Source organism: Trifolium pratense, linkage group LG3, assembly GCF_020283565.1.
Source record: "Trifolium pratense cultivar HEN17-A07 linkage group LG3, ARS_RC_1.1, whole genome shotgun sequence".
Taxonomy (NCBI): Eukaryota; Viridiplantae; Streptophyta; class Magnoliopsida; order Fabales; family Fabaceae; genus Trifolium; species Trifolium pratense.
In genome coordinates this window covers 23,335,990-23,349,250 of record NC_060061.1, presented here as the reverse complement: position 1 = coordinate 23,349,250, position 13,261 = coordinate 23,335,990, and the positions used below count along the sequence as shown (strand labels likewise).

At 34.2% G+C, this 13,261-nt stretch overlaps 1 long non-coding RNA gene across 1 annotated transcript; it reads right to left on the bottom strand.

Annotated features, from left to right (window-relative positions):
* Positions 1 to 10,402: 10,402 nt before the first annotated feature.
* Positions 10,403 to 11,351, bottom strand: LOC123913052. The gene is made up of 2 exons (XR_006811549.1): positions 10,992 to 11,351; positions 10,403 to 10,681 (listed from the first exon to the last, which is right to left on the bottom strand). It is a non-coding gene; the product is annotated as an uncharacterized LOC123913052 (long non-coding RNA).
* Between the last annotated feature and the right edge of the window lie 1,910 nt (positions 11,352 to 13,261).

Here is a 13,261-nt window from a genome sequence, read left to right as displayed (position 1 = left end):
CAAAAAAAAAACATTTATAGCAAAATAATATCTTCCCTTCAATATTTTATTTGGGCTCAAAAAAATATTTGGCCCAAACTTCCAGCCCAAAAGACACAAATAAATAACATAAATTTATATGATTTAAAATATTCATTGTATCCAAAAAAAAAAAAATTATTTGGTGGGGTCATGGTTTTATTTTTTATGTATGACCAATAAGTCATAAAAAGTTAACAAGTCAACAATCAAAATTAATCTCAACCACTACAATATTATATATTATATCCAATGGCTCACATTGAAACAAATAAATTTGTGCACCCATGCACAAATTTTACAATTTGTGCATACTAAACCCCACCATATAAAAGTGGTTCAATAATAGAAGCACAGTACTGTAGTAGAAATTTGAAAATGAAAAGCACTTTAATTTCCATGTGATTGCATAAGATATGCTTTCAAAGTTTCAACACAGCATGTGAAGTACGAACTCCTGCTTGGAAGAGCATTGTACCTTATTTTAATTATTAAATAGATTTTATGTATCATTAGTTTTTAATTTTTATGTATATTTAAATTTAACTACACTCTAAGAGGTTAAGTCAATATATGGTCCAGAAACATCTCTTCAAAATTTAATTTATGTGCAACCAAACACAGCCATACTATATATGAAAAGAAAACTAACAACTCTCGTAGAACAATGGTCACCCCTGATTTGTCAACTTGAGAAAGAGTACAAAAAGATAGATATTATTGGCAGTGAACAGAAAAATAGATAAGGAATGTGAACGAAATTACTTGCATACTCCCTCATATTTTTTAAATTTATTTAATAGCTGATATATATAGACCAGTTTTACATAATAGACCAATTATTATTTATATATATATATAGAAAAAAGGTAAAAATACATCGGTGGTCTTTTATCTTATTTTTTTGTAACACTTTTATGATTTATCTTTTATTTGTAACATATATGTCATTTTTCTTGTATATTCGTAATATTTCAATCATTTTTCTCATTTTTTATTAAAAAAAATAAAGAAATTCAGAAAAATATGAAGTTCTTGAGCATCTCTAACATGTTGCTTTGAATCTTCATCATTCCTTAAAAAAAAATTCCCCAATTTTTCAATACTCAAAACCCTAAATCACCAAAACTCAAATTGACACTCAATGACTTCAACTACAAATGAAATTTGGTTCACTCTTTTTCACACTAGTGAACACAACAACACAAAAACAAATTATCTTCTCTCTATTTTTTCACTTATTTCTCTGTCACTGTAATTGAAGAGTGAATTTTTTTGAATCATTGAAGCAATTAAGTTTCAGAACTTCAGATCTCGTGTTGATTTAATTTATGCAAAGGAGATGAAGTTTCAGATCTCGTTTTGCTCATGGAAACAAGGAGATCTTCTGTTGATTTGGATTTAGATCTCATTTTTGGTATTGAGATTGGAGTGTTTGTGGTTGTTGATTATGGAGAAATTGTTGTTGTTGAAGATAGATGTCTCCATCTTTTTTCTCATTGAAGAGTTAAAGATCTTGATGAAGATGATGAAGATTTTTATCATTTTCTGAATTTTTTTAATAAACATATATTTAAAAAATAAAATTATCTGATGTGGTTGGCAAGCCACTTTTTTTAATAAAAAATGGAGAAAAAAAATGACTGAAATATTATAAATATACAAAATAAAGGATCTATATATTACAAATAAAATATTAAAATGTTATAAATAAATAAGATAATTTTGCCTATTAAAAAAAAAACAGAAAAAGAAAATGTAGTGGCGGAATATTCCGCAACAAAATTGAAAAATAAATATGAAAGATGCATAAGGTGCGTATGAAAAATAAATATGAAAGCACATGGTGAAAGTAGAAAATCAAATGTTTTTGGTTGGGCTATAGACACTAGAGCAATAGAAAATTATGAAAGCCCAACAAACTTCTTTGTAGATCAAGTTCGAATTTTTTTTTCTACCCCAACAATTATCCATCTATCTCAATATTAATTTTGAATGGATGAATTTGTCCTCATAAAGTGTTCTGGTATGTACAATTTTTTCTAAACTTTTTTTTTGGTTACCGGAACACTTTTCTAAAGAGTTCGGGTATGTAAAAATTTCAATTAATGATCCAAAGTGTTCCGGTGACCGTCGGCTGGGTGGGATTCTAATACTCTAACCCTTATACTCTTCAAACACCTTCTAGATGAATCTCTAGAAATCTTCAACACAAAAGATCCAAAAGCACAAAAATATCACACTCACATTTAAATTATCCAACAATTTAATCAACAAAAACAGAGAGAAAAAAAGGTAAAAAATAAAGGGTAAATAGTGTTATACCCCCTGCAAAATAGGCGAGTTTTGCGTTACCCCTGCAAAATATTTTTTTGAGATTACCCCCCCTGCAATGTCAAGATTCTTTGTGTTACCCCCTGGCTCAACAAGTGGGCATATGACATGGAAGAATCTTGACGTGGCATGACACATGAAAATTAATTTATTTTTTATTTATTTTTAATTGCCAACTCATTAATTAATGTGGGTTTTTAATTAAAAAAATGAAAAAAAAACTTAAAAGTTGTTATATTTTTATGAACTTACTTAAAAGAAAGTTTTTTTTTTTTTTACTAAAAGTTGTTATTATATATATATAAAAAAATTCTTATATATATATATAATAACTAATAATAGAGTAACCAAAAAAAATGAAGATGAAAAAAAAACTAATAATAATAATAGTAACCAAAAAACTAATAATAATAATAATAATAATAATAATAACTAATAATAATAGAGTAACCCAAAAAAAAACTGCAATCACATAGTAACGCAAGAACAATCGCTTTGCACTAACCCCCAAATTGAAATTGAAAACGAAGAACAATCGCTGCATATGAACGGAACGAAAAAAAAAGTTTCTTTAAATAAAAAAATTTCTTAAAAAAAAAAAAGTTTCTTTAAAAAAAAGTTTTTTTTAAAAAAAAAAGTTTCTTTAAAAAAAAAAGATTTCTTTAAAAAAAAAGTTACCGTAAAAAAAAAAGTTTCTTTAAAAAAAAAGTTTTTTTCATTTTTTTTAATTAAAAAATAAATAATTACTGAGTTGGCAATTAAAAATAAATAAAAAATAAATTAATTTCCACGTGTCATGCCACGTCAAGATTCGTCCATGTCATATGCCCACTTGTTGAGCCAGGGGGTAACGCAAGGAATCTTGACATTGCAGGGGGTAATCTCAAAAAAATATTTTGCAGGGGGTAACGCAAAACTCGCCTATTTTGCAGGGGGGTATGACACTATTTACCCAAAAATAAATATAGGAGATTTATTTTGGTACGAACAAGTGATGAGATTCATATCAGAAGAAACAATACATTCATCATAACCGGTATCATCATCTTCTCCAGTTTCAACAGGAAGACGTGTCCCATGTCCACTGTAATGAACGAACAAAACATCTCCTTCCTCCGCCGATCCAACCAAATTCGACAGCGCACTTCGTATATTCTTGCTTGTCAGCTCCGTCTACGACGAATCTGTGTCGATCAAAACAGTTATATCATTTTCAGAAAAACCGTATCGTTCGATCAAGCATTTGTGCATCCTCCAAACGTCGTTAACACATCCTCTTAACTCTGCTTTTGTTCCAGGATAATTGATCCCAATCAACACAGTTTTTTTCCAGAGTATTCCGGTAACCAAAAAAAATTTAGAAAATTTTACATACCTGAACACTTTATTCCAAAGTGTTCCGGTAACAAAAAAAAATTTTAGGAAAAATTTATATACCTGAACACTTTTTCTAGTAACCAAAAAAAGTTTTTGAAACATCGTACATACTAGAACACTTTTTTCTAAAGTGTTTCGATAACCAATTTTTTTTTCTTCAGGGTTAAATTTTATATATCAGGGCAAATTCGTCAATTCAAAATTAATGTTGGGGTAGAAATATTTTTTTTCATCAAGTTCGCCTAAAGTCATTCTCAATTTATATTTTATTTTATGTTTTTTTTTTTTTGGTAGATCAAGTTACCGTAAAAAAAATGAAATTGTTGACATGAACGATCATTTAGGTCGTAAATACTTTTTGAGTACATAATAAGGTTGTAAATATGTTATCTTGCTATATTATTTTTCTACTCTAACAGATTCACTCATTGATATCTATGGTTGTATGATTGTTATCAGTTATCTTTCCTTGTTAAACAAAAGTTCAATAGAACGGTTGAAAGTAGAGAAGAAATTGAGTATAACAAGTTTCACTTGTTGATCAAACTTGTGAGGCTATCAGAACGAGGTTGTTTTTGTAGTTCATGTTTAAGTAGAAGTTTATGTTGTACAATTAGAAAGATTGTATGCAATTCTTGTTAAGCAATGATATTGCACTTAGGCCTTTATATCTTGTTGTAACAAACTAGTTAGTTAGAAAGTTTGTTGTACAAGTTAGTTAGTTGGTTAGGCCTTATGTTAGATTTGAGTCAATCATTGTAATCCCTATATAAAGGGCACCTATTGATTTGAGTAATGCAATGAAAAACCTTTCCCTTTCTCTACAATTGGTATCTAGAGCCAAGAACTATTCTTCCCTTTCTTCTTGCAACTAACTGCAGTTAGTTACAACAAGTTGTTGCAACCGTTTCTTTCATCTTCTTCCTCCACCTTCACCGTTTTCTATGGCGGAACAAGGCTTTGTTCAACCATCCATCCCCAAATTCGAAGGCTACTATGATCATTGGGCTATGCTTATGGAGAATCTACTTCGTTCTAAAGAGCTTTGGACACAAATTGAAAATGGAATCGTGGTTGCACCTGCAAATCCAACCGCTGAACAAACAAGATTGGCAAACGAAAGCAATATTCGTGACTTGAAGGTGAAGAATTACTTGTTCCAAGCAATCGATCGCACGATCTTGGAAACCATTCTTGAACGCAACACAGCTCGTGATATTTGGGAATCAATGCGTAGAAAGTATCAAGGGTCTACTAGAGTGAAACGTGCACAACTTCAAACCTTGAGAAGAGAATTTGAAGTCTTAACAATGAAGGATAATGAGTCAGTTGAAGAGTACTTTGCACGCACTCTCACCATAGCCAACAAGATCACAGCACATGGAGAGAATTTGACTCAGGCATCTGTGATAGAAAAGGTATTGAGATCTATGTCTTCAAAATTCAATTATGTAGTCTGTGCAATAGAGGAATCACATGATGTAACAACAATGTCTATAGATGAAATTCAGAGTAGTTTAATTGTTCATGAAAAAAGAATGAAGGCTAATCTTGATAAAGAAGAAGAAGAACAAGCCCTGAAAGTATCTAACTATGGTAGAGGTGCTAATCGTGGCAGAGGTGGTAGATCTAGCTCTAGGGGAAGGGGGAGAGGAAGACAAATTAGTAAAGAAAATATTGAATGCTTTAGATGTCATAAATTGGGACACTACCAGAGTGAATGCCCAAATTGGGAAGATGCAAATGCCAATTTTGCTGAGTTTGATGACAAAGAAGAGATCTTGCTTATGGCACAAGGAACTGATGAATCCAATAACAAGAAAGTAGCGTGGTATTTGGATTCAGGATGTAGCAACCATATGGTTGGAAACAAAGAATGGTTATTTGACTTTGATGACAGCTTCAGAGAATCAGTGAAGCTTGGTGATGATTCAAGAATGGCAGTGATGGGAAAAGGAAATCTCAAACTCAACATCAATGGAATGGTACAAGTTATTACTGATGTTTACTTTTTACCTGGCTTGAAAAATAATCTTCTTAGCATTGGTCAATTGCAACAAAAGAATGTCACCATCATCTTTGAAAAGGACCAATGCAAAGTGTTTCATGACAAATGGGGACTGATCATTACTTCTGACATGTCTGCAAATAGGATGTTCATAATTCAAGCATCTATAATCAATCCTATGTGCTTGAAAATTAGCAAAGATAGTCAATCACACCTTTGGCACTGCAGATATGCACACCTTAGCTTTAAAGGGTTAAACACCCTGGTGAAGAAAGATATGGTAAAAGGTTTACCAACCCTGCAAGAAACAGATGAAGTTTGTAGTGACTGTGCAACAGGCAAACAAAGCAGAGAAGCCATTCCAAAGAGCAACAACTGGAGAGCTAGTGAAAAGCTACAACTTGTCCACTCTGACATATGTGGGCCAATTAATCCAGCTTCAAATGGTGGTAGCAGGTATTTCATCACCTTCACTGATGACTTTAGTAGAAAAACATGGACATACCCTTTAGCTGCAAAATCTAATGCCTTTGAAATTTTTAAGAAATTTAAAGCATTAGTGGAAAAAGAGTCCAACTGCAACATTCAAACTTTGAGAACAGATAGGGGTGGAGAGTTCACCTCACATGAATTTAATGAATTTTGCAGCACCAATGGCATCAAAAGACAGTTAACTGCAGCATATACACCTCAGCAGAATGGTGTGTCATAGAGGAAGAATAGGACTCTACTCAATATGGTTAGAAGCATGCTCAATGGAAGGAATGTACCAAAAAGATTTTGGCCAGAAGCAGTCATTTGGGCAACATATGTCATGAACAGATGCCCTACCTTGTTTGTCAAAGATATAACACCTGAAGAAGCTTGGAGTGAAATCAAACCATCTGTGCATTATTTTAGAGTTTTTGGATGTCTGGCCTATGCTCATGTACCAGATGTTCTGAGAAAGAAGCTAGACCCTAAAGCAAGCAAGTGTGTTCACTTAGGCATAAGTGAAGAATCTAAGGCCTATAAATTGTATGATCCAATTCAAAAGAAGATCATAATAAGTAGAGATGTGAAATTTGATGAATCAAAAGGTTGGATTTGGGATAAGAAGAATCAGAAATCTCAGAGTCAGATTGAAATTACACACAGCAGTGATGAGGAAAACATAGCAGAAGATAATACAAATGATAGTGGTTCACAACAAGGTGAAATAGCAGATGAACAAGTTGAAGATAGTGATGGACCAGATGAAGACATTGAGTCACCTATTACAAAATTAGGTCCAAGAATAAGAAAACCACCTGCATGGACTCAAGATTATGTCACAGAGCTGGAGAATGCTGAAAATAGTGACCTGCAGAACTTAGCTATATTCGATGTTCAAAGCAATGTTTTAAGAACTGGACCGGACCGACCGGTTCGACCGGGAACCGGACACAGCAGCAGTCCGGATGAGTGCTAAGAACCGGTAGTCTGTAGAACCGGAAAAAAACTGTTTGGAACCGTTCTGAACCGCCCTGAACCGCTCAAACCATTGAATCGGGGGCGGTTTTAAAAAACCGGCCGGTTCGGAATCTAGCTTTTAAAAAAAAAACATTTTTTTCCCTATTTTTTTCTTTTCACGCTTTTTTTATTGTCAAGATTTTTTTTTCCTTTTATCAATTGATTAAGATTTGCCTTTGTCTTTTACGGTAATTAGTTAACAGAGTTGTAAAAAGATCTGTACATAGAAATACAGAGACAAGAAGGATTCAATTTTCTTTTCCTTTGTTTTTATACAAATAAAAGTAACTGATTTGTTTAAAAAAGTAAAAGAAAGGAGAGAGATTTGTTTGAAGAAGAGAAAGAAAAGAGAGAAAAAGAACAAGATTGAGCTTGAAGAAGAGATATAAGAAAGGATGTGCCAATAAAAAATAAGAAAGAAAAAGAAAGAAAGAAAAAATCTCACGTGATTGAGAAGAGAAAGATGAACAGTGACGGCTGATTACATTACCTTTGCATATTGTTTGTATTGTATACTAAGATTAGATTAGATATTTATATTTAGGGTTTAGTAAATGGGCTTGGGTCAAGTATGTTCTTTTTTCACTAATAAATTGGGCTTATTGTTGAGCTAAGTGTTATTCTTTTTATTTTATTTAATATTTATTTATTTATTACTTTCTTAAGTTGTGTTTTCTTAGTTTGTTATAGAGAAAAAAAATTCTATTCTATTTTGTTATTATAGTAAAATTATATGAACGGTTCAATATAAACAGTTCAATAACGGTCGAACCGGTCCGACCGATTGAACCTTGAACCGGTGGTCACAACGGTTCGACTTCCGGTCCGGTTCTTAAAACATTGGTTCAAAGTGATCCTATCACCTATGATGAAACAGCCAAACACAAAGTATGGAGAGATGCCATGGATCAGGAAATACTGTCTATTGAAAAGAATGACACATGGGAATTACTTGACCTACCAACTGGAAGCAAGAAAATAGGTGTGAAATGGATTTATAAAACTAAGTTCAATGAAAAAGGGGAAGTTGAAAAGTACAAGGCAAGATTGGTAGCAAAAGGATACAGCCAACAACATGGTGTAGATTATAATGAAGTTTTTGCCCCTGTAGCAAGATGGGACACCATAAGAACTGTGATTGCTCTAGCAGCCAGCAAAGGTTGGAATATCTTTCAATTAGATGTGAAGAGTGCCTTCTTACATGGTGAGGTAATTGAAGATGTGTATGTTGATCAACCTCATGGTTATCATAAAGAAGGAAAGGACAAGGTATACAAACTCAAAAAGGCTCTATATGGCCTGAAGCAAGCTCCCAGAGCTTGGTATAGTAAGATTGAATCTTACTTTGTGCAAGAAAATTTTGAAAAATGCCCTCATGAACATACCTTATTTGTCAAGCAAACTGATCAAGGCAACATTCTAATTGTCAGTTTATATGTAGATGATCTCATATACACTGGTAATAATGAAGAGATGTTTGAAAGTTTTAAAGCATCCATGAAAAGCAAGTTTGCTATGACTGATCTAGGAAGAATGAGATACTTCCTTGGAGTAGAAATAAAACAAAGTGACAGTGGAATCTTCATATATCAGCAGAAGTATGCTCAGGACATCATTCTTAAATTTGGAATGGAGAATTGTAACAAGGTGTGTAGTCCCATTGTGCCAGGTAACAGACTTATGAAAGATGAAAATGGAAAAACTGTTGATGCAACTGTGTATAGGCAATTGACTGGAAGCCTAATGTATCTTCTTGCTACTAGGCCAGATCTTGCATTCTCTGTGTGCCTAATTGCTAGATATATGGAGAGGCCTACAGAACTTCACTTAGCAGCAGCAAAAAGAGTATTTAGATACCTTCAAGGCACCTTGAATTTTGGTATTTTGTATACAAGAAGCAATGACTGTGAACTTAAGGGCTGGACTGACTCTGACTATGCAGGAGACATAGATGATAGAAAAAGTACTTCAGGCTATGTGTATATGTATGGAAATGGAGCAATATCCTGGTCATCTAAGAAACAAGCCATTGTCACTTTATCTACCACTAAAGCTGAGTATGTTGCTGCAGCATCTTGTGCCTGCCAAGGTATATGGTTGAGAAGAATTTTGGAGCAGCTTAAGCAAACACACATGACTGGAACTACAATTCTCTGTGACAATACCTCTTCCATCAAACTTTCAAAGAATCCAGTTATGCATGGTAGATGTAAGCACATAGATGTTAGATATCACTTTCTCAGAGATTTGATCAAGGATGGAACTGTGGAGATGAGTTTCTGCTCATCACAGGATCAGATAGCAGATATAATGACCAAAGCATTGAAGCTAGAGACTCTTTGCAATTTGAGAACAAGGCTTGGAATGTGTGACTTGGTTGAAGTTACTTGAAGCTACATGATTAAAGCAGTTGTTTGTAATCTGGTTTTTTTAAGCAAATACAGATTAGGAGAGGTTGTTAAGCAATGATATTGCACTTAGGCCTTTATATCTTGTTGTAACAAACTAGTTAGTTAGAAAGTTTGTTGTACAAGTTAGTTAGTTGGTTAGGCCTTATGTTAGATTTGAGTCAATCATTGTAATCCCTATATAAGGGCACCTATTGATTTGAGTAATGCAATGAAAAACCTTTCCCTTTCTCTACAATTCTTTCTAATCAATTAGGAAAAGAGCTATGCTAGCGAATTTTCACGAACACGGCTACAGTAGCATTGACAACCTTCTCAAACATAGAATCATCCAGAGATTGATTGATGAGGGTGAAAGCTTGTTGATCCTTTTTCTTTGTATTTTCAAAAACCTCCTTCTAAATTTAAGACAACTCTCTTCTTCTTGTGTTTCATCATCGCCTTTCTCTGAAATCTCCCATACACCTTGAGAGTCAAGCAATGTGCTATTTTTCATAATTCTCTTTAGTAAGAAGAGGAAAGTGAAAAGTAATGTAGTCACAACTTACCATCTCTCAACCAATCGTTAGTTGGTTCAGTGGTGATTGGCGCTGAACTTGGTAGGGAGGACCGCGGTTCGATCCCCCGCAACTGCGATCGGGAGGGGGCTGGAACCACTTGATACCAGAACTGACCCCCGAACCAGATTCAACTGGTGGTGAAAAACCAAAAAAAAACTTACCATCTCTCAATTTTATTCTTTAAACTCTCATGACCAAGCTCTGAATACCACAATTTGCTTGATTGAAAATAACAAAAGTACAATGGAATTCGTATTCGTTATAATGAAATCGCTAACTTGTGCATCGTACACCATATGGTGCACTTGTGCATGTTATCCAAAGCCAGAAGAATATGATGGGAGTAGTTGGCTAGGTAGTTGAAATCATGGGGCAGGAAGTGGCTCCATGTGTTCCTATTTTCCTGGTCCCATCTTGCCCTAAGCATGACCGAGTCCATCCTCATACAATGAGATGATAAACTAAATATGATATCAGTTCAAGTCCTGATAAAGGAGAAAAAAATTAACATAACATTGTAATAAAAAAAAATGATATATTAGTTCTCAATGCATATTGGGTCTTTCGCTCTATGGGGCGGGTCGAGCCCTAAATAGAAATTTGGAGCTCGCCCAGTACATGGGCCAATAGGCGAGTTGGGCCTTATGCAAATAGTACCCTGATATTTTGTCCGGTACAACTACCTAAATCAGAAAACACAATCGCATGCTAACACACAAATCCACAAGCATAAACTTCTCACGTGGATGTAAATGTTTCAATGTATGAAACTCAATTAATTTTAACTGAATTTACCTTTACAATTCATAGCATTTGGACTAGACTTAATCCAATGTCAACACTAATAACACAAATATGATATTGAAATCACGAACTGCCTCATTCTAGACAACAAGATATACTTTTAGGTCTTCAAATCCATTGGCAGATGCTTGTTGAATATTAGGCCTTTTGATAGTACTTGTCATACAGAAGCCCATTGTTTTGTTCTTCCAAAAAAATTCAAAGGAATTGTATGAGAAAGAAATATTTGAATTCTGATATTTCAGGATAAAAAAGACTTTTGTTGCCTTAGAGCCCAAGAGATAGTGTATATATAGTTGTCTAGGGCCTATGCAAAAATTGCAAACCATTTTCAATTAATGTTTTGTGGGCTATGATATGGCCTAGTGAGGGAGGAAGGTTCACATGTTAATGTCGATGATTTCTCTCCCAACCCCCCTCAATTCTTTTCTACCCCCCAAAAATCCAAATTTGCCCCTTGCGGTTTGAAACATTTTTGCCAAAAAACTTCGGTTCGTATTCACCGAAGCCAAATATTAGACCATTTCGGTAACTGCAAACCGAACATTAGCGTTTTCGGTACACAAAAAACGAACGTCAGTTTGTTCGGTATCTGCGAACCGAAATGTCATAGATTTCGGTACGTTGGTCGTTGGAATTAGGCCATTTTCGGTAGAAGTTTACCGAAATAATTGTTTCGGTACCTGCGTACCGAAATGTCCCAGATTTCGGTAAGTGGTTACCGAAATTTATTAGAATGTCAGCTTATTTCGGTTTATATAAACCGCAGTACCCCCCAGGGGCAAAAACGGAAAATCAGGGGGTAGAAAAGAATTGAGGGGGGTTGGGAGAGAAACCATCGTTAATGTCTTATAGAGGTCTTTTTCAAGGATTAGGATGCTAAATGGAAGAACATGCACATAATACCCCACTTTGTGAGAATGGCCAACAAATAACCCACTTGAAATTTGAAACAATGCAATGGTGAAAGAAACCTGATGTTTGTTGTTGCTATGTACACAGAGATAAACATTGAACACGACATGGAGACGTCGACACTGATAATTTAAAAAAATAACATAATTCAATATAATCATAAGTGTTAGTGTTGTGTCGGTGTCAGATACCGACACGTGTCCGATGTGGGACACGCCTAATCTGAGGAGTTTCTGTGACTATAGCTAATCCAATGGTAGACATGGTTTAGACATCTCACATGTATCTTTGAATTGACAATGTAGCTAATATACATCTAACAACTAAATATATATTAGATTTATGTGCAACTTGTAAAACTTGAGTAGGACCAGATTGATATCTCAGAAATAGTGAGTGTTAGGAGGCAATAAGAGAATCAATATTGAACACATAATCATGAGCCATTATGAACCACATTTTATATGTTTGCAAAGGCAAATCCCTTGAAACTTGCATACCAGAACAGAAGTTTGTGGTCCCTGCCTTCCTAATCAAGTATCAAGGTCAATTAAACTTTCTTTTTCATGGATAAGTCTGCTTTATAGTGGGGTGATATGTTGGTTTTCTTTATAGAAGGTGGGACTTGATTATTAGCTATTAAGAAATTTGGTCTTTGGGAAAGACTTCTAAGACAATACCATGTGATCTTATATCTACTCTTGTCTCTTTGTAGATCCTATTACCCTATTCTAATCCTAATCTATAGTATACTCCTCCTTCACCAATCATTCAAGTAGCCAATGGTTTTTCAATATTCTTTTATCTATATATATACTCATGGTTAGAAGCATTTAGAATCAACACAAATTATTCTCATCCTAAACATTCCAATTTCAAAAACTTGCTTCTTGCTTACAAGTCTTTTTTAAAACCAAACTTTCTCAAGTTTTAACACATACAACAATGGGTTTTCGTTTCCCTGCTATCATCAGAATTGCATCATTTAATGCAAACCGAACAGTTTCAAAAGATGATGTGCCTAAGGGATATCTTGCCGTGTATGTTGGAGACAAACAAAAACGGTATGTGATCCCCGTATCATACTTGAACCAACCACTGTTTCAAGAGTTGTTGAGTCAAGCTGAGGAAGAGTTTGGATACGATCATCCAACGGGTGGCCTCACTATTCCTTGCACCGAAGATGTCTTTCAACATATAACATCTCGCTTCAATGGACTATGAATCCGACACCAAAACAGTCTGACATAATTTAGTAGAGATGTTTTTTTGTTAACCTAGGCATCTTATCAAAATGTAAAGATGGGGCAAACACCATTAGATTGACAAATTTATATAGAGTAAAT